We start from the raw sequence: 22,437 nt of genomic DNA on the forward strand, positions 1-22,437 counted from the left end.
AAGTCTGTGTCAGTAGCATAATGGAAGGTCCAACAGAAGAAATACCACAAAGTTTGCATTTATTATAACTATCAGCATTTAGAGGTAGATACTGAGTTGATGCTGAATCACTGCACTACGACGTCCTCTAACCTCGTCAGAAGATAGTTCTTCATGCTAACGTGGTATTAAAGAAGAGTTATGTCTCTTACTGCAGTGTCTCATTCTGAGGAATGAAGCTCACAAAGCTACATCTGGAAACAATAAAATAGTTTTTAGTCAACAAAGACATTCTTTTCAAATTTTCTTCCTATCCCTGTCTAGGTAGGAACCCAATAATGGTGCTATACATTGTTACCTTTGGTTAAGATAAATCGAGAAATTGGAAAGCAACAATCTTTACCGGCTGCAGGCAAAACTATGTCTCTTTAACCGACACTGCCACCTGCTTAAAAGCGTGGGGAATCTCAGGAATGCATGCAGAGTTCCCATTGCATCACTGAATACAGCGGGTGTCTTTCAGATGGTGCTGTTCACAGGGATCTTGTGATATGACATGCTTTTAAAGACCTATAAATGTTCATTACCTTTTTTGTTGGAAAAAGTAGCTAAACATTTTCAAAGTTTTTTAACTGGAGAAAACCTACTTGAAAGTCTGCTTTCCAAGATTTAGCTGCTAGCAACCATTTTCTACTCTTCACAGTTATTTGAAATGCTAAATAACTATATCCCTAAGCTAAATACATATATATATATATATATGTGTGTGTGTGTATATATATATATATATTTTGCAGGAAGTGCTTCAAAATAACCTGCCCTTAATTAGGGTGGGGGTTCTGAAAACATGATGAGAGATGTAGTAATAAGAATCTGGGGTACCTGCTCCATCATTCCTGACATCTCCCAGTGCTAAGAGGCTTCAGTGACATGTTAATCAACATGGTAGTTGCATGGAAGTACCAAACAAAAATTAATAAATGCTTGAAAATGGGGATTTACTAAATTAAGGAACAGCCTGTTCAGCCTGGAGAAGAGGAGGCTCAGAGGGATCTCATCAATGTCTATAAAAACAAAAGGGAGGGTGCAGTGAAGACGGAGCCAGGCTCTTCTCAGTGGTGCCCAGTGCCAGGACAAGAGGCACTGGGCACAAACTGGAGCACAGGAGGCTCCCTCTGAGCACCAGGCAGCACTTCTGTGCTGTGCAGGTGGCAGAGCCCTGGCACAGGCTGCCCAGAGAGCTGTGGGGTCTCCTCCTTGGAGATCTCCAAAAGCCGCCTGGGCCTGGCCCTGGGCAGCCTGCTCTGGGTGTCCCTGCTTGGGCAGGGCTTGGAGCAGGTGAGCCCAGAGGGCCCTGCCAGCCTCAGCTCTGTCCTGTTTCTGTGAACTGCAACTTTCACTTGAATAGCTCTCCTCAAAACTCTGAGGGATCAAAGCAGCTATTTTCTTTAACCAGAGGGTTCCAGGTCACGCTCCCATCTGTATACTGGGAGGAGGATTTTACTGCATCCTTTACCCATTTTCCACAAATTGGAAAAAAAAAAAAAGTTGTTTTGACAGTTGAAAGTCTCTAAAATCTCTTAAGTTTCTACGTTGCCATTCATCCGCAATTAAATAGTGTCTATAAAATGCACAGCCAATTGTGAGGAATAAGCTACAGCTCTACAGGTCAGGGGAAATAACTGCCTAGATGTCCACAGCACTTTCCCATGTCCCCTTCCTGCTCAAGAGCCGGAGCCATCAAAATGCAGCAGTTTCTATACGAGCTGTGTATGTCCTGTTCTACAGATGTGATTCTTTCCAGTGCCACTCATCTGTTATCTCTCACAACACATTTTTGACAGCAGAAGTGTAGCAAATGAATGGGAGTCAAGGACTCCCATGCAGTATGGGGGAGCCGGGGAGGGTGTGTGTGGTAAAATGGCACGGAAATGTGAAGAAAGATGACAGGAAAGTGCTGTTCTTCCAGTGAAGAGGCTAAATAATGGATCCTTGCAGTTCCCCAGGAATATACCAAAGATTAATAAGGGTACTAAATATGATATATTATGTTGAGTACAAGCTAATTCAGTCTCCTCTCTATTCTACCTGAGTTTCTTAAGCACTAACTGCTGAGCAGAAAATAGGACAGAATCACCCTGTTTCCATGTAAATGGTTTTATAACAGTTAATTGGTGGCACATGATTTATATTTGTTTGCATTGTGTGTGCATTTTTGGAAACCTAAGAAACAGAAGAAATAAGGTCATACCACTTTCCCAAATTATGATAAATAAGTTATCCAGCAGCATGCTTCTGAAGGAACAAAATCCATCACTTCAAATATGCAATTAGTGTCCATAAGAAGAGAAAATTCAATATAACTTTCAAAATGGCGTGTCAGATTATCATAATTGCTGGATGTTTGTTAACAAGACCAAGTGTATTTCACTATACTGCCAAACATAAATTAATAAAGAGTACATCCTATGTAAAAGGCACAATTTATAGTGGAGGGAAAAACAAAAACAAAACAAAACAAAAAATAAAAAAAACCCTGAAGGTAATCTAACATGACTGACAAATGACAAATTAGGGAGAAGAAAACAACTGCCCTGTTTTCAAACTGTACTATAACAAAGTATGTAAAGGATCAAAAAAGGTGAGCAAATCCTGTTTCTCTTTAAGAATTGTATTAGTAAAAAGTCTCTATCGAACAATGACAATAATGCCCTTGTTTACATTAGGACAATGTAATAGCTATTTGTTCAGCTGTTCAATATAAAATAAAATTATGTATTTCAAGCATTTTTTAAATCTGACGTTAACAGCTCTAACAAATCATTTGTCAATACAGCTCCATTTTGCATATATTCAAAATGTTTTTACATCCTTCTTTCTCTTTTTTCTTATTGCCTGAGTCTCATTAAACTTTTTAAAAAATAGAAATTCCTTATTGTTCTCTATTAAATATTTTTTTCCCTTTTAAATAATAAGCATAGATGGAAAGAGATTATAGTAATTTTATCTTAAATATAATTAAATATAATAAATATATTCTTTGTACTGACTTCCCTTCCTACATGTGAATTTTGCTTTTTGAAAGTTTGAGTCTATACAGAATATAGAATACATAGACATATTTATCTACTAATTTGATACCCTTCCGTGATAAGATCAACCACTTAGTGGAAGACGGAAAGGTGGAGGATGTTTCTTTTTTCTGGATTTTAGGAAGAGCTCTGGAAAAAGTGGCTTCCTAGTCAGATGCATGATGCCCCATACCTGTTCAAGAGGTATTTGAATACGTTTAAACTTTGAGTCAGCCCCAAAGCAATCTTGACAGTTGGACTTGCTGATCTTTGTCGGTCTCTTCTGACTGGACCTATTCTGTCCTGTCTTGTCCTGTCCTGTCCTGTCCTATCCCATCCCATCCTTACAATACCAGTTCCTAGTGTGATTTTTTAATTTTTTTTTAAACACAGTAAAGATAGAAAAAATAGAACGCCCCAAATCTCATTTGAAAATGTGTTCTCTATTCAAGGTGTGACAGTTTCACAGTGTCATTAGGGATTTACTTCAGTTTTAACAGTCAGATCAAGTGGGTTCAGCCCTTGTTTTTCTGGCATTGCCATCAAATTATTGCTTTTCCCAAGAGCTTTCTATGCTACAAGGCCTGTTTAAGTGACTGATAACACCTTGCTTCTGGTGTGGTACCAGTGAAGCCATTACAGTATACAGAAGCATTTCATACAAATAAAATGACATCTGGTATTTAGAGTAGGATAACATTGAAAAAAAAGGACAAATATGAATATATTTATGGACACATTAACCAGTTCAAATCTCCTTATCTTAGGGAACAGTAGGAGGAGGGAAGGTTAACAAGAGGTACTAATTCAGTCCTTGACCTTCTTTTGTGGTTCATACTGGAAGGCACAGGCAGATATCCAATTGGAAAAAAAACTTCTACTCAGAAACATCACAATATTGATCTTATCCTGCATTTCATATTGCCTCCTGGAAATATAGATATGACTCTGAATCACTGATAGCTCTTAGGTGTCATTTATAACTTAAATTACATGCATGCATTACATATCACAGGCTTCAAGAAAGTATTCAAAGAGAACCCTTCCACCAAAGGCAGCCTCTACTAATGACCAAAAATCAGTCTTAAAGTTTAAACTGATGCCTTGTTTTTAAAAATGTTTTCTTGTGAATCCAAAATTTCCTTACTTGGAAATACTTGCTGGGTTATTGGAAGGAACTCCAGTAGCCAGAAGCAGTTTGAGACCCGTTCCAGCAGTAAATTTCTCCCTCTTTGCACTGTACTGCTTTGGTTTATGACAGCCAGAAGGCAGAGAAAGTGGCATGAATTAACAGGGTGCTATCCATTGTCTGTTTTGTTGTTGTTGTTTTTGTTGTTTTTTATAGAGTCCAGGAAAAGTATAAACAGCAAATTACATTGTTTACTTCTGCACACTTACATCCAAAGTATTGTTAAGTGTGTTTGTGAGGTAAGTTCTTGTTCCTCTCTGTGTGTCTGGGCTTTGTATTAACTTCCCTAAGACACTATTGCTACGTGAAAACATTTTACAGTTCTTCCCATATATTCTTGTTTTAATCTCAATTGAATCTAAACGTCCTTAATTAAAATTTCTACAAAATAAGTCACATGCAAACTGAGGTTACTATGTTAGGCCACTAAAATGAATGATCAATGGTGTGAATTAAATTATTTTTACATTTGCTGTGTATGAACCCATACTTGAGAAGTTTATTGTAAATACATTCTCCTGCCCACTTCCTTTGTCCACTTTATCAGCACAAGAGGGACATAGAACTTCCAGAGAGGGTCCAGCAAAGAGCCATGAAGATGATTTAAGGGATTGGAGCATCTGTCCTACGAGGAAAGACTAAGCAAGCTGGGCCTGTTTAGCCTAGAGAGGAGGAGATTGAGAGGGGATCTTATCAACCTCTACAAATACCTGAAGAGACAATGTAAAGAGGATGAGGCCAAACTCTTCTCAGTGGTGGCCAGCAATAGGACCAGGGGTAAAGGATATAGATTGAACCACAGGAGGTTTCATCGCCAAATGAGGAAGAACTTCTTTACTATGAGGGTGACAGAGCACTGGAACAGGCTGCCCAGAGAGGTTGTGGAGTCTCTTTCTTTGGCGATATTCAAAACCTGCCTGGATGCCATCCTGTGTAACATGCTCTGGGTGATCCTGCTTGAGGAGGGGGGATCTCTGGAGGTCCCTCCCAACATCAGCCATTCTGTGATTCTGTGATTTATCTGACCTAACTGCAACTATGAGAGACAAGTTTTTCTAGGACCATTCATTTCTTTAGAATTTGGTGGCCAAGCTGATGAATATTCATCCGTCTCTACTATTTCAATTTTTTTTTTAAGTCCTGACAGAAACAGTGACAAGAAAGTACTGTACAAAAGACTTGTCTCATGGATGCCTGGTAAGATGACTAACAAAGAGTTCTGTTATATCATGCTATTAAGATAATTTATCTAGTGAAGCAAGTGCTTCCAATATATATATATACATGAAAGTTCTGTCACAGTTCTTGATTTCATTTGCAGTAATTATTTTGTTCCAGATGTTATATATTAGTCTGATGAACAAAATATCTCACTTTTACTGAAGAATAGAGACTTCAAGAGGCAGCACAGTTGTATAGTAACGATGACTAATGCTGCACATCGTAATCAATTTAATCATGTCTTCTCTTAATGCTTGTAAGCTGAATTTGCTTCTGTTCTGTTCCTGGCTTGCAACAAAACAATTTTTTACCCCATTTAATGCTTATCGAGCTTATTCAAAATAACATTTTAAAATAGACTTTACAATATGGCATCTGATCTAGGCATAAGGATGCTAAGATCCAGAACATTGTAATCATATGTTTAGAATGAAGAAAGCTGTAAAGCTGAATTTATTTATAAATGGATTACAAGAGTTTCTTTAAAACGATCTTTTAATTTTATATGCCTGCTGAAGAGCATGATGAGATCAATTGTAGTACAAAATATGAATGATTTACATAATTATGTCCTGCATGTGCTGGATCTATCTTACCAGGATTAGCCATCCCCTAGCAAATCCAAAATGCAGACACGTGGTCATTTTCAGTACTACTAAAGAATGTAAAAATTAAAATAAAATTAAATAAAATAAAATAAAATAAAATAAAATATAAAATAAATAAATAGTAACAGGTGATATTTGGACACCTACATATGGCATTTTCAATACAATGTTCTTAAGTGACAAAGAAAAGTGCTGTGACTAAAGCATGATGTATGCAATAGGGTAACAACATCACAAAAGAGATAATGCTGTGTGCTCTGAGAAGTCCATTTTGTCATTTTCAGCGATACAAAAGTGGCTCTTACTTCAAATTTTTCTCTAGCTTTTACTAAAGAGAAGTATCAAGAGCAAATGTGTGAATGCGTGGGTGCATAAATATCCCCTCTCTTCTCCATAGTTCTAGTCACTGGGAAGGAAAGTGGTTCTTCTACCTCACCTTACAACCTCTTCAGTTTCAAACCAGGACAATGTAGAGAGGAAGGGGCCTCATTTTCTGCATCCCAGTGACACACTCTTAGCTCAGCAGCCGCCTGGTAGCAGGCAGAATGCGACTATTCCTGCTATAAGCAGTCTGTGTACCTTCAAAAGCAGAGGAAAGACCCTAGAAGATGCGTTGACTTCAGACACACAGGCTACATGTTATTGGTATGCGCATTCATAATTAGTTTTCTTTATGAGTAAAGGCAATTTACAAGGTATCCTATAAGTCATTAGCAATATTAGAGCTATGATTGTTTCTTAATTTTAAAGCATCTCTTTGCTTGTGACAGAAATATATCCTGTTGTGGGGTCAGGTGCCTTGACCTATAGGAATCAAAATGCTGCTGAGTACTGCCTCAGTCACATTTGATTAAGACCAATCCATCTGTAAGGCTGTTTGAGATCTGAAGATGAACAGTGTTCCAGAAACTGTGATTTATTTATAAATTTATTGAGTAACATCAGCATGCTATGTGATTTTATATAAAAGACTTTCTTGAATTCTTCCTAGCATACAACTAATAATACATAGTACTAAAAAATCACATAAACTAGTAATTTAAACTTGTTGGGAAAAAATATTGTTCAAGTGGTATACAATCATATAATTAAAGGATGTAACACAATGCATTATTCATCAGAGAATAAAATGAAGATTGCCTATACATTTCCTGATTGGAATGCTTAACCATGTGGGATTGTATACTCCCACCTTAGTTTTTGTATGAATTTTTTTATTAATTCAGCGTTTAAATTATTAAAATCTAAACTACTCTGCTCACACCTGATGGTATTCACTAGTAAAAACCAGTGCTGAGTGATAGAGAGACAGTAGAAGGAAAATCAGTCACAAAACACATCTTTTAGCTAAACTCTTTTCTCTTTGGAAAGTAACTAAGCAATAAATGTATATTAAACATTTTACCTATATTATTGCTACTGCCCCAACAGGAATTTGACTAATGCCTATTGACTCACTTTATTGATCCATAGTCTATGGAGCAGTGGTAATAAGATTTTATGAAGAGTTACCAGTTTAAAATTTCTGTTTCCTCTTGTTGAATATGCATAATTATTATTGACACCGATGTGAGGTATACATTCATTACATGGTACGTACTGAGAGGAGAAAATGCTCCTACAGAGAATTTGGATCAGTTCATACCTATCTTTCAATTGTTTATACTCTAGGGAATAAGCAAAGGTCTTTCTTCCGGGCTTTTATCCTTTCCTGCCAAAGTATGAGCCAAATTAAAGTCAATTGTAATTTCATTGAAGCTTTCAGACATTTTAAGTATTCAGCTTGTTAACCAGGTTTGTAAACAAAAACAAACAAAACCAACACAAGACAACAACAACAACAAAGTGTTTTTCAAGTACATTCCATAAAGCCTGCTTATGCCAAGGCCTCACTCATCTCCACAGTCATATTTTATAGTCAGGTAATTACTGACTCTTCTAAAATCATTTAGGTCGTGGTGTATCCTAACAACAACATCCCAGAATCTACATATTCTCAAAAATATATATATTTTGACAAACTTAGAGTGTTCAGCTTTTGCCGCTTCAACAATTATTATAAAACTAAACACACACACCAGAATAAATAAATAAATAAATGAAAATCAAACCCTTCCTGACAACAGAATCTTAAAAAATTAACAAGATTGTCTTGCAGCTGTTGCTATGTATATTAAAAACGACAAGAACAGTACTGATTTTTTTAAAGAAGGATATTAACCACCCACTAGTTGATGTTGTGGTGTTGTAGAATTAACCCTGATAGTAGGCAAAAGACTGACATGAATACAGAAAGACAGCCTGCAAGTCTATTTAAACAAATAGAGATCCAAGAGTAACCAGCACCCAGAGCATAGCTACTGATCGTTAGTGATGCAGTCAGACATATATATATATATATTTATTTTTTTAGAAAAAAAAATAAGGAATATATTTTAAATTTTCTATTTACTCATTTTTTAAATTTAAATTCTTTTCCCTGATCTGCATCATTGATTTCTATGTATCTTCATATAGAACTCATATTGGTATCAACAGGAATTGTGACTATCTGATTTACCTCCTACTGCAATCAAAACAAGTCTGTTTTCTGACTTCAATTAGAATTCATGTTCATTGGGAAAAGGTGAATAACTATGCAGAGAAAGGAAAGGAAGTGTTCAGATATTTGCTTCTTTTTATTTTTTTTTCTGAAGTAACTTTTTAGAAATGTAAAAGTGATATTTCTCTGAATATAAATGCTAGTCTTTTCCACTTAGCAGAGATCAATCTTTTTGTGTTGCATTTTCTTTAGAGCACAGCCTTCCTTCATTTAATTTCCTCTCTTGTAACGGAACATTATTCACAATGTCACCAATCCTTCACAAAAAATTCACAGTGCAGCCTAGTCTTTTTCACATTATTTATTTACTTTCATTTTTTAACATATATCCTCAAAGTATATTCCCACTTTGTCACATTCTAAACACTAGTTCAGCCCCACAAAAAGCATTGCTCCCTACAATAATCTGCAGTTTTCTTACTAGGAAAGATAACCCAATTCTTCGGCCAAGAGCTTCATCTAGAGTCTTGCATGGCCACGAACTTATCTTCTCCAGGGCAGCAGTCATGGCACCGAGCCTGCTGGAGTTCAAGAAACCTTTGGACAACACTCTCAGACACATGGTCTGATTTTTTGGGGTGGTCCTTTGGGCAACCAGGAGCTGGAGTTGATGATCTTTGTGGGTCCCTTCCAACTCAGATATTCTATGATTCTAGAGTTTCCTGACCCATTAAAAAAAAATCAGGTCATTAGTGAAATACTGAGTCATCTCAACAAGTGGCAGATCCCTGTAATGAGATTCTCATTTTCCCAGTGCAGAACTACAAGATTACCCATAAAGACAAGCCTAGACTTATCCTACAAGAAAAAAAAAATAGCCTAAAATGAAGATGGTGTTCAGGCTATAAAGGAGCATTCCTATTTGGATAGTATCATAGCTTTATTTTTAAGCAGAATGCCATGTGGACATGGGTAAATTGGAAAATATGCTCTTAAAGCTGTGCATTAACGTAAAAGCAAATGCAGATGTTCACATAGGCACTTAAATTAGAATTGAGTCGGACCAGTAAAGATCTGTTATTATTATTCAGGTAATGTCGTTGCTAAGTCTGATGCACAAAAATTGACTGAGGAGCAGTGCTTCTGGGTTATTCGTCTCCAGCAGAAAACTTGTTTCAGGACAGCTGCTTGGGAATACTGAGAAATCCAAACCTGCTGTGTCTCTACTGCTTGAGATTCAATGAGGTCACTGAGTCACTGTGACACCACAACACTGACTCTGAGCTTTGAAAGTTTAGCTAAATTTAAAAACAAACAAACAAACAAAAAAACAAAAGCCATTTCCCAATTGACCATTTCTTCCCAAGGAAAAATGAAACCCTTATGAAATGAGCAGTATTTCCCTTTTCAAATCACATTTCTTTTCACCTACAAGAAAAGAAATCTGGTCTGAAAGGGAAATAGCCGTTATTTCTTTCCCTCTTTCATGTATTCCTATCTTCAGACGTTTGGAATCCTTAATACACAAGGTGGTAGAGGATATCACTGGGAATACTTATTACAGCAGTGCAGCTGAGCAGCTGGCAAGTAACATATCCATCAGCTTTTTTCTTCAACGTGAAGAAGAGAAGGAGCTGGGGAAGCTCTCATCCTTAAATGGTCAGATTCAGAAGGTTCTCAGATATCACTCAGTATATTAAAGTCATCAATACTGGACGAAGAACATGACTGACTCCCATAATTATTATGGATTTTCACTATTGATCAGCATTTTGAGAATCTCTTTTCTTTGCAAAGTTAAATGCAGTCTGATATCACATATGTGGGAAACAAAACCAAGCATAAAAAGAGTAATACTTTTTCTATCATTCCAGATATTCAAGAACAATAAGAATAAAGGCATTTACATCATATATTTGCATCACACAAAGTTTTTGTATGTTACCTGAAATTTATATAATATTGTAGCCATTTTCACCAGAAGCAGCTGATCACCACAATGTGACAGCCTCGATGTCTTTGCTGACTGCATTGCTAATGCTGTTGTGGTTTAGTCCCAGCAGGCAGCTCAACCCCACACACTCACTCACTCACTCTCCCCAGGTGGGATGGGGGAGAGAATCAGAGAGGTGAAAGTGCAAAAACTCATGGGTTGAGATAAGGACAGTTTACTAGGTAAAGCAAAAGCTGTGCATGCAAGCAAAGAAAAACAAGGAATTAATTCACTGCTTCCCATCAGTGGGCAGGTGTTCAGGCACTTCCAGGACAGCAGGGCTCGTTCTGCATAACGGTTTCTTGGGAAGACAAATGCCATCACTCCAAACTCCCCCCCCTTCCTGCTTCATCCACTAAGTCATCCACATCTTATGGATGACTATGAAGGACATGACTATGGATGACTATGAAGGACACCAAATTGCTAAGGCAGGACTTTCCTTTCACAAACCGATGTTAACTATGCCTGATAAAAGCCTCATTCATTAAATGCCTTTCAACAGCACCTAGCATAATCCTCTCCATAGTGTTTCTAGGGACAGGTTAGACTAACCTAAGCCTTCCTCAGTCTTCTTTTCTGCCCTTCTTGTTGATCATCAACTATGGTCACCTGACTCAGTCAGTCAGCTACCTGACTCAGTCACCCTGACTAACAATAAAATGCAAGTCTAAGTTTCCATGGAAATGATACAAATGAGATGAAAAATGATATATAACAACAAGTGGATTCCAGATTCGTAGAATTTTCTGAAGAGTTATAAAAATAAAATGTAATTTCAAAGCTTAATCAAATTTTTATTCACACTTTTTTTACACAACCTGACATTTACTGCAAATATTTTGGAGGTATTTGCCAGTTCTACCTTGTTCAGTTCCACATCATTTAATAAAATGTTTCTGAGAACTGGAGAGGGGAATTTAACACCACCTTCAGAACAGGAGGTAGCAAGATTCCTCACAAACCATTGGAGCTAATTAAAGAGGTTTTAGATGGCCAATTATTAAGGAGAACATTATTTTTCCTAACTGATAAAACCTCATTTCCATTCTTAAAAATTAGCCCTCATTAATCTGAAACAAAGCAGCAAGAAAGCTGCTGAAATATCATGTGTAGTCTGTCTACTTCCAGCTAGACATCTCAGTGACACTTGCAGTTCTTTAAAAAAGGGGAGGACTGTATAATCACTAATAATACAACTTGTCAAGAACTGTTCCATCCATCAAATTAATTTTTTTGGCTCCTCACAGTATCTTTAGAACAGTGAAGTGAACCTCAGGTCCCTCATACTTTGCTTTGCATTGGGATGTAAAAGGAAATATAGAGGCAATGGGGAAAAAAAAATGAACTATAAGCAGCTGAATTCATGTAAGAATGACAAATTAGTCAGTTCTGTAGCCGCATACTGTATGTGATGGAAGATATTAATGGAATTTCCATGCTCAGCACAAAGGAAAATTTTAATCCAATGGATAAAAAAAATACATACATATATATGGCAGAGTTTATGTGTTAAAGCTTTTTGTTTCTCAAATAATACTGTTCACTTTTCAAAATTAGATATATCACTTTTTTTTTTCTTTTTTTACATCTGACTGTATGAAAGAATGAGACAGCCAACAAACAGGAGGCAAAGAGAAAGAGAAAGAGAAAGAGAAAGAGAAAGAGAAAGAGAAAGAGAAAGAGAAAGAGAAAGAGAAAGAGAAAGAGAAAGAGAAAGAGAAAGAGAAAGAGAAAGAGAAAGAGAAAGAGAAAGAGAAAGAGAAAGAGAAAGAGAAAGAGAAAGAGAAAGAAGAAGAAAAAAAAAGAAAAAGAAAAAGAAAAAGAAAAAGAAAAAGAAAAAGAAAAAAAAAGAAAGAAAAAGAAAAAGAAAAAGAAAAAGAAAGAAAAGAAAAAGAAAAAGAAAAAGAAAAAGAAAAAGAAAAAGAAAAAGAAAAAGAAAAAGAAAAAGAAAAAGAAAAAGAAAAAGAAAAAGAAAAAGAAAAAGAAAAAGAAAGAAAGAAAAAGAAAGAGAAAGAGAAAGAGAAAGAGAAAGAAAAAGAGAAAGAAAAAGAGAAAGAGAAAGAGAAAGAAAAAGAAAAAGAAAAAGAAAAAGAAAAAGAAAAAGAAAAAGAAAAAGAAAAAGAAAAAGAAAAAGAAAAAGAAAAAGAAAAAGAAAAAGAAAAAGAAAAAGAAAAAGAAAAAGAAAAAGAAAAAGAAAAAGAAAAAGAAAAAGAAAAAGAAAAAGAAAAAGAAAAAAAAGAAAAAAAAAATGCGTGCAACAGATTTTGGATCAAACAGTTTGAAATGATCAGTAAAGTTATTTCTGTGTACAAAGAAAATAAACTTCAATAACATAAACCGAGCTAAAGCTATAACACCAATTTTCTTATTTGGTGTTAAGTACTGGAAGTTATCTTATCCGCTTTGTTAGTATAGGTATTGGAAAATGTCAACATTGTGACGCATTTGTTCAGACTAAGATTTTATTTTGCCTTTTATACCCTCAGAAGACAGCATGAGTGTTGTAATCTAAGTCTGTTTGTATGAATGACTCCACAACTATAATCCACAACTCACTGGTTTCTATGAAATGGCGAAAAAAAATAAAAATAAAAGTGTTTACAGTTAAAAGTTTGCGACCAAGAATGCCCAGTGGTCCATGAAGAGTTGTGAGAGTTGGCAGTAATCAATGACTCTACAGATCATCATAAGATGGAGTCTTTGATTTTGCCTTGTGTTCAGTAGGATGTACACAATATCTGCACCCAGGCCATGTGATGGCTTTCCCATTCTCCTTCATGCAACTTCTTTCATCTGTGCACCTTAGTAACAGCATGTACCTAAACATAGTTTTGCATGGAATGTTTCAGTTAGTTTTATGACCATTTTCTGTCCTTCAGTTCCTTAATTGAACAGTAGCTCTGCACCTTTCAGACCAGAATTCATTAGATATGCCCGATTCTGACATAGATTTCTTGCAGGCGGGCCTCACAATTCCCCCTGGTTTCAGTTTTACTCAAAAAGGAAAGCATCCAATGACTGCTAATGGATTTGAAAACCAATATTTTACTATTTTTAGCACAGTTTGAGGTAGAAAGAGCTAAAAAGGTTTCTATGAGGCATCATTATTTTAACTAATCTGAAGTGATCCATCCTGTGTATACTATTCCTGAGGCATTCCTAGAAGCATTCATTTAAGTGATAGAGTGTTCTTAGTAGAGAAAGCATTTCAAGCTTTCCTCATTATTTCCAGATGTCCCTTAGAATATGGCTGTTAACAATTGTATTTGGTTTCAGAGAACACAGAATAAAAATTACAACATAAAAAGTACTGTAGCTAATAAGGAAATCCAACCAGGTACAGGAACTGTGCATTTTCCTTTGAATCCCTTGCACCTAGTAAGAAGTTTAATATAGCCTGCTGTTCTTTCTGATAACAGATGAAAAAACAACATTCAGCATTTGCAACAATTAACTGAAAATACATGCTAAGATGTTATTATTTGGCTGTAAGTCTATTGCTTCCCCTTCAGACAAGCTCATATATTTTGCTAGGACAGAGAGGCATATATGAAAGTACATGTTCACATTTTTCTTTGAAATACAATCTTTCTGAGTACCACAGAGTTCCAGCCAATGGTCTCCTATAATTTCTGTTTGCTGCTGCTGAGAGCCATATCTCACCAGAAGACTTAATAATAGCAGCGTGCTAATCAAAGCATGTTTGAGAACTTTCAAAATGAGGATAACACTCTAAAAGGCTTACAGCTGAAGTTAAGCCACTGATATTATGCTGTTTTTAAAATGGTAAAATTATATTGTGAGCTACAAAGAGGAGCATCATTGGTAAAAAAGCTGAAATGATCTTCCATTCTGCTGAGCACTGGAATGGGCTCAGCTGAGAGGCTGGGTCCAGGTTAGGGCTTTGTTTTCCTGACGTCTTCTGACTAATACGGAAAGGTTCAAAAGAAACAACCAGGGCAATCCCCCCATATCAGTACAGACTGGGGGATGAATGGATGGAGAGCAGACACATGAAGAAGGGTTTGGGGATATTGGTGGATGAAAAATTGGACATGAGCCAGCAATGTGCACTTGTAGCCCGGAAAGCCAATTGTATCCTGGGCTGAACCAACAGAAGGATGACCAGCAAGTTGAGGGAGGTGATTTTCCTCTTCTCCTCTGCCTTTGTGAGACCCCACCTGGAGTACTGTATTCAGCTCTGGGGCCACCAGCACAAGAGGGACATGGATCTGTTGGAGTGAGCCCAGAGGGCCATGAGCATCATCATTTCCTATGAGGACAGGCTGAGGGAGTTGGGGTTGTTCAGCCTGGAGAAGAGAAGGCTCCAGAGAGACCTTACAGTGGCCTACAGGAAAGCTGGGGAGGGACTTTCTGTCAGGGAGTGTAGTGACAAGACAAGGGGTAACGGTTTTAAACTAAAAGAGGGTAGATTTAGATATAAGGAAGAAATTCTTCACTCAGAGGGTGGTGAGGCTCTGGCACAGGTTGCCCAGAGAAGCTGTGGATGCCTCATCTCTGGAGGTGTTCAAGGCCAGGTTGGATGTGTCTTTGGGCAACCTGGTCTAGTGAAAGATCTTCCTGCCTATGGCAGGGGGTTTGAACTAGATGATCTTTGGGCCAGTCTGTTTGGATCGAGCCAAATCATTCCATAATTCTGTGATACTATGATTCTATGAAGAATGATCAAAGGTCTAGATGTCCTGCAGACTGAAGAAATTTATGTTCCTTAGTCTAGGGAAAAGGAGCCCAAGGTGGTGCGTAGCTGTCTTCAACTAGAGAAAAGGTAGCTGCAAAAAGAAATACTAATAAACTCTTCTTTATGCAGTCTGGGGTAGGGAAAAATATAATGGGCTTAAATTACATCAAAGAAGATTCAACTTCAAGAAAAACTTCCTTATAGAAAGTATATTTTTATTTTTAATTTTATATTTTTTATTTTTAATTATATTAAAGTATATTTTATTAAGTATAAGTATTTTATTAAGTATATTTTTTATTTTTAATTACTCTGTATTTTCTTTTCTATAATCAATATAATACCTCCTCCTGTTTTCATCCTGAATTCCTGATAGATCAAAACTTACTGCCCCTCACACTGAAAGGACAAACGTCTTTCACGATCCTTACACATGTCTATGTAAGTGCATTTTCAGTTTTGTGTGTCTGGAGAAACAGCAATGGAGACTACTCCACATGCAAGTAAAAAATTTAACAGAGAGCTATCAAGAGGCTAGTATGAATCACACAACCTGTAGAACCAGTGTTTGAAATGAGTGGAGTCGTGGGTAATTGTTTTTCTGAATAAATCTCACAATGTTTGCATCTTTAAACCAGAAGGTTTTAAGACCACAACCCCAGGGAGCACCTTCAGTGACCAGTGAGTTGTTTTTCCCAGAAGCATTACAGCTTTCTAGTAACAAGTTTATAGATGCATTTAATCTCTCCTCTGTCTCCTGCAGCCTCATTTCAAGTAGATATTTATAACCAATTTCTTTTACAGAACAGCTGACATTCTGGGGAATTCCTAGTTTCTGGATAGTTTGCTTGATTAATAGGAATGGCTGAAGAAAGATCCATGTTGCTGAGTTTCAAACATTGCTCAGACCTGCAAACAGCAGACAGAAAGCACTCCAGGAACACTCTCCTGGTTTCCCCTGTTCAAAGTATTAAATGTGATTACAGCCAATCGAGATAACACAGGTTTTGTTTTAGCTGCACCAAAAATGACAAAACTATGACTAATAATTTCACCGATCTATGAGGTTAATTAAATTGTACTTTATAATTTAAGAGCACAATAATACGCAGAGCTGCCATGGAGCAACTGAAATGATTTCCTTAGTCTTCCAGTTCCTTTTTAAAAATCTATGTAATGTAAATAATAGGAATACTGTGGAAAGTAAATGTTCGGCTATGGGGATTTTCAACTTCCTAATGACAGCATGAATTGTATGAGAATTATTTCTAGCTGGATAACATCTTTGTGTGTTAAAGATTACTTGGGCTAGGAACTGAAGCTTTTTATCTTACCTCTCACCTAAAGAAGCATAATGGCTTAGATTTGGGTGTAGTCAAGATAAATGTCAGGTAAGAATGATAAAGGTGAAAACTTTCTGCTTGGTCTTTGGGAGAGGGATCATATTTCCTGCCCTTTGAGTCTTTGATGATATTCTTAATGCATACAGATTTGTTTAAACTGATATTGCTCCCCTTGCCTTATAAAAATAATAACACACTAAGTTATTCTTGAATATTTAGTTTCCTAATTTTATGTGTATTCGAGTAGGTCTTCAAAGTAGTCTACCATTAATATTGTACCTTTTGCAGAATTATAATTTAGTCCCAAAGAGACAGAATTAATTTGAATGTACTTATTTTTAATTTGCAGAATAGTGAATTTATGAAGAACAGTCTTCATATTTTTAAGGAACTGGAGATGTGCCAACACTAGTGCTACTAAGAATTTTTTTCCTAATTACTATGTTGAACATGGTTAATTTCATACCAGTCATGAGATTTTACAATAGGTTGTAATATACAGTGAACCTACACTTCCACATTATATCAAAATCAGAAGTGATAATTGCATTGTATCATCCTACAATAATGGTCCAATTAACCTATCATACCCTGTTATAGTAGATCCCATTTTGACTCTGTAGTTATGTCTAGTTAAAAAAAAAAAAAAAAGTGTTCACTCTATGCATTAAAGAAGCAGATAGTTCCCCACTTCCTGTGCCAGAGAGAGCATTAAGCCCTAAATGAAATCACTATTTTTCTCCTACAATCTGGATTGTACAAGTAAGGTATATCTGGGATATACTGGAAGAAAAAAAAAATAAGTTAAGGTCTGTCTGGGATGACAATTAAATAATTAAACAGAGAAGTCTTGCCAGCATCCTTAATTATATTAGTCTAAGGTTCATACTGAAGGAAAGGTGTTGGTTTTCTACAGCTTCTACAAACACCATCTTGATTTTCAGTCCCCGTTCCTCCCACTGACACATGACTTCCATTTCTTGTCATTTTCCTCTTTTCCAGTAATATATTTCCCTGTGTTTTTTTTTGTTTGTTTGTGGTGTTTTTGTTTTTGTTTTTGTTTTGAACTGCATGTAAATTTTAACTGAACTTACATTAGCATGATGTTCTCACAATCTGCCAGAAGTCCTCAGTGAATCATGAGTAATGTGGTTACTGTGAGGGTGCCCTTTGATAGTGCTCCCACATTCTAGGGCTGCACCTAAACAAGTGTTTGTTGAACATCTCACTGACACAAAGTTATCTTGACTTTTCACTTAGAAACCTGGTCGTACAGCCATGTTAGACCTTATGTAGGTAAAGAGAGGAGGAAGGATTTTGTAATGACTTGTGCATTGGATAAGCATAAAATTAGAAAACTAGAGCAATTCAGTTTGGAAGGAAAAACCTTTACTGGATGCGAGGGGAAACCTAGTTACTAAGGATGAGGAAAAGGCTGAGGTGCTTAATGCCGCCTTTGCCTCAGTCTTTAGCGGCAATACCGATTGTTCTCCGGACACCCAGTGCCCTGAGCTGGTGGAAGGGGATGGGGAGCAGGATGTGGCCTTCGCTATCCATGAGGAAATGGTTGGCGACCTGCTACGGAGCTTGGATGTGCGCAAGTCGATGGGGCCGGATGGGATCCACCCAAGGGTACTGAGCGAACTGGCGGAGGAGCTGGCCGAGCCGCTTTCCATCATTTATCGGCAGTCCTGGCTATCGGGGGAGGTCCCGGTTGACTGGCGGCTAGCCAATGTGACGCCCATCTATAAGAAGGGCCGGAGGGCAGACCCGGGGAACTATAGGCCTGTCAGTTTGACCTCAGTGCCGGGGAAGCTCAGATACGACAGAAATAAATGGGGAAATAATTATAAATTGAGGATACTTCAAAAGGTGAATAAGACTGCTTTACAAAAAAAAAAAAAAGAAAAAAGAAAATTGGAAGACGACAAAAATGATAAAATTTATGCTTTACAGATACTGACATGAAATGTGGAAAAATGTTTTCTATAAAATAGAGATGATAAACTTGTTTGTCTTATTACTGTCACCAAACAATATCTGAACTCATGTTTGCAGACTATAATTGGCAGATTTCCACTTATGCCATTTTTTTTTCCTTCACATTTCTGTTACTGGTATCAGCAAAAAAGAAGTGTTAATTAACCTTAGCAGCAAAGACCATGTTCTGAATTCAAAACATCTTCTGACAGGAGACTGTAATCTGCAGTACATTGTAAGTAATGCTGGCCTGTCAATTAAACAGGACAGGATAGGGAAAAAGGGCAGAAGATCTTCACATTGTTTTCTTGAACTGAAAAGATCAACAACTTGGTCAGTCAGAAATAATTGTCTGCATCACTGCTTGCAATTACTTTTAATGTGACTGTGGTAATATCTGCTCGCTGTGCAGTACTTGTGAGCCAGGGAGATGAAACAGTGTTTGTTCATGTTTTTGAAAGATGTGACTCAGGGATAGATGTTTCTCTGCAAAACTGGAGGTGTGTTTCAGAAAGAAATGCACAGAATAACGACATTCTCTAAGTTGTCTGAAAACAAGTACAACAGACTTCTGAAACAGGACAGAATTATTCAAAGTAACACTGAGCTTGGGTAACAACAATAATGCTGAGGGGGGGATGGCCAAATAAAACTAACTTAATTGAAGATATTTCTGTATAACTGCTTTCTTTTTGTTGTTGTTGTTGTCTGGTTTTGGTTTTGTAATCATAACTTTTCGTATGTCCTTAAACAGCTACCAGTCAAACCTTCAAACTCAAGGAAATGAGGCACTGTGCAAAAGAAACACTGAGGTTGCGTAGAGTGGGCAGCTCCATGCTGTTGTTTCTTCAAAGCCTTCTGGAGGTGAGAAAGAGCACCAAAACCAGGCTCCAAAAGAGGCTGCTGCCAGAGGGCCCTTACGAGGAGGAACCAAGAAAGAAAATACAGGGTACAAGAAGAGCATATGTCGAGGAAGAAAAAGTCCAAAGTAGAACTGGTCTTCTTTTTCCAAATTTTCAATTCCAGTGGAAAATTTTGATAGGGTAGATGCAAAGGTCAGCCCTGATAAGGTGGATTAAAACTGACAAAGTTCTGCATGTTTCTTACCTGCAGTTTACTTAGTAGAAGTATATGTGTATATATATATATATAATATAGTTTATATATTATATATTTATTATATATTATATATTTATATAATGTTATATATTTAATATAATATAATATTTATATATTATATATTATATAATATATTATATAATATATAATATATAATATAATATATAATATATAATATATAATATATAATATATAATATATATTATATAATATATAATATATAATGTATAATGTATAATGTATAATGTATAATGTATAATGTATAATGTATCATATATATATTCTACTAAGTAAACTGCAGGTAAACTGTAAAAATCTGTATATATATATATGTATATATAGGAAAACAGATTTTTCTTGATTCCTTTTCAGTTTTAGGGTTTTTTGTTGTTGTTGTTGTTTATATCTCATTAGATCTTTATATGTTTTTTCATAAGCAGTCAATATCTGTTTGTTAGTCACCTGCTCCTACAAAGTTCATACCAAGCAGAAAATGGAAAAATAATATTTCTACTAATATGGTTTCAGAATTCAAATTATCTTTTCAATATGTGAGATCAAGAAAGACTGAGGCATGTGTTTTTTGTTTTTTGTGTTTTTTTTTGGTTATTGTTTGATTGCTTGTTTGTAGTAAATAAACATTTGATTATAAGTTTGTTAATTTATAAAATTAAATACACAATAATTGAAATTGAACAACAAGCTAGAAAAGATTATAAACACCACAGGCCTCCTTAGTTTTTTTAATTATGAAAGTTTCACACATAGAGGAAAAAGTTTATTAAAAAAACCTCATACTTAAGAGGGTACAATTACGGATGGCACGTTAACCATTTCATTAAAAAAAAAAATAGTGGATTTCAATGGATTTATAAATTTTATTTTTTTGTGGTAATTTCTTATTATTTCTACTGAGGTCTTACTGAATAATCTATTGCTTGTTGTCCAAATCATGTCATGATTTTGCTAATTAATAATGAAAACATCTCTTTGTGCCACTAATAGAAAAAAAATCAGTTCTGCAGCTGAAATTTATTAGTGTGAGCTCTACATAGACATGTCACTCCCCCCCAAAAAATTTTTTTAAATGTCAATTTACAGACCACTGGCCTCTGTTGTCTCATGGGTTTTCTCCACTTACCTTCAGAATCATTTTCTTCTACTTTCCACTACTCTCTAAGGAACATATTTTGTTCTTGTGGGAAAGATGCCCAGTTCAAGCACAGTCTACATAACATCCTATCAGTGAATTTGAGATTTCTACTGAGGAAAAAAAAAAAATCCAAATCCCCTTGTACAGTTTAACTACCGCCAAAAACAAACTCCAATTTTCATTATCAAGACCTTTCATCTGGGTTCATATTAAAAGAGAATAGAATGAAGAGAGGTAAGAAAAGAAATGTTTTGCTATAAATTAACTACAAATAAATGCCTTTTGGCATTCACATGACTACCCCAATATCTTACCTTTCAGTAACAATTTGCTCACACGATTTGCAAGAGCAAGGAAGCACGAAATGACTTGTCCCTAGCGTTATAGCAATGTCAAGAGAGTTCCCAGCTTGTGCTAGATCTATCATTTGTATTTCTAATTTAAGCAGCTGAATTCCAACAGCATCAACTCTTCCCTTGAACTATTTTATAATTACCTGCAAACACTTGTGTTTTGTTTGTTTTTCTCACTCTTAATACAAAGGTGGACAATCAGCTTAATATGGTTTCCAAGTTTCAAGTACTGCTCTGTCTCTCCAGTCGCCAGAATGCCATCCAAACAATACCATGCAGCATCTGTTCTACAGCGATTTGGAAAAAAAAAAAATACACTGCTACACTCCTGCATCCCAAGGCAACAAGTTACACTGGAGTAATCTTTTTAATAACTGATGGCAAGGCAGGGTGACCGGCCAACACCACCTTCTGGTAAGCTCGTACAGAGCTCGGTGAGCCCCGGCCCTCCTGCGACACACTGGGTGAAGGAGGCATTGATCCATGTCGGAGAAAAGTTTAATTGCTACTTTATAATCCTCATAAACTGGTACACCACCATCTGTTTTCACTACAGTGCACATACAACAGGGGAGATTATTCCTTTATTTTTAACATCCCTGTGCTGCAGTTTCACGGAGACTCTTGGAAGCATTTGGGATGGCTTTTGTACAGAGATGTGGAACTGCTCTGCCTTTGGACTTAATTTTTTGACTCAGCCCTGTTAACAGAACCTGCTCCCTAACATGAGAGTGAAATTTTACTTAATGAGCAGTTGCCTGCTGACTGTCTAATACCTAACCTCTTGCAGCCTCTGAATTCCCCTTGTGTGGTGACTGCTTCCCCCTTCCCTCCCATACAGTGCCAAAACTTCATCTACTGCTATTACATTCATTAAATTATTCCAGAACCACTCTCTTCATCAATCACTGATATTTGGCCCTGAATTTCTGCCCAACATGCCACAAGTGCTTTTAAATACTGGTTCCTAAGATGGGCTGTAAAGTTGCATCAGACACACACATGCACACACACACACACACACACATACACACAAACAAAAAGAGTCAACAACTGATTGTTTAAAATGATCTGAGATGTGCTCTACCTTAAGTGATGTTCCACAGCACTGGATTGCAGGGTTTATATCCTAAGAAGACCAAAATCCTGCCACGGTGAGAGAAGAGGGATGCCCTGTCCCTGGG

This window comes from Anser cygnoides, chromosome 1 (assembly GCF_040182565.1).
Source record: "Anser cygnoides isolate HZ-2024a breed goose chromosome 1, Taihu_goose_T2T_genome, whole genome shotgun sequence".
NCBI lineage: Eukaryota > Metazoa > Chordata > Aves > Anseriformes > Anatidae > Anser > Anser cygnoides.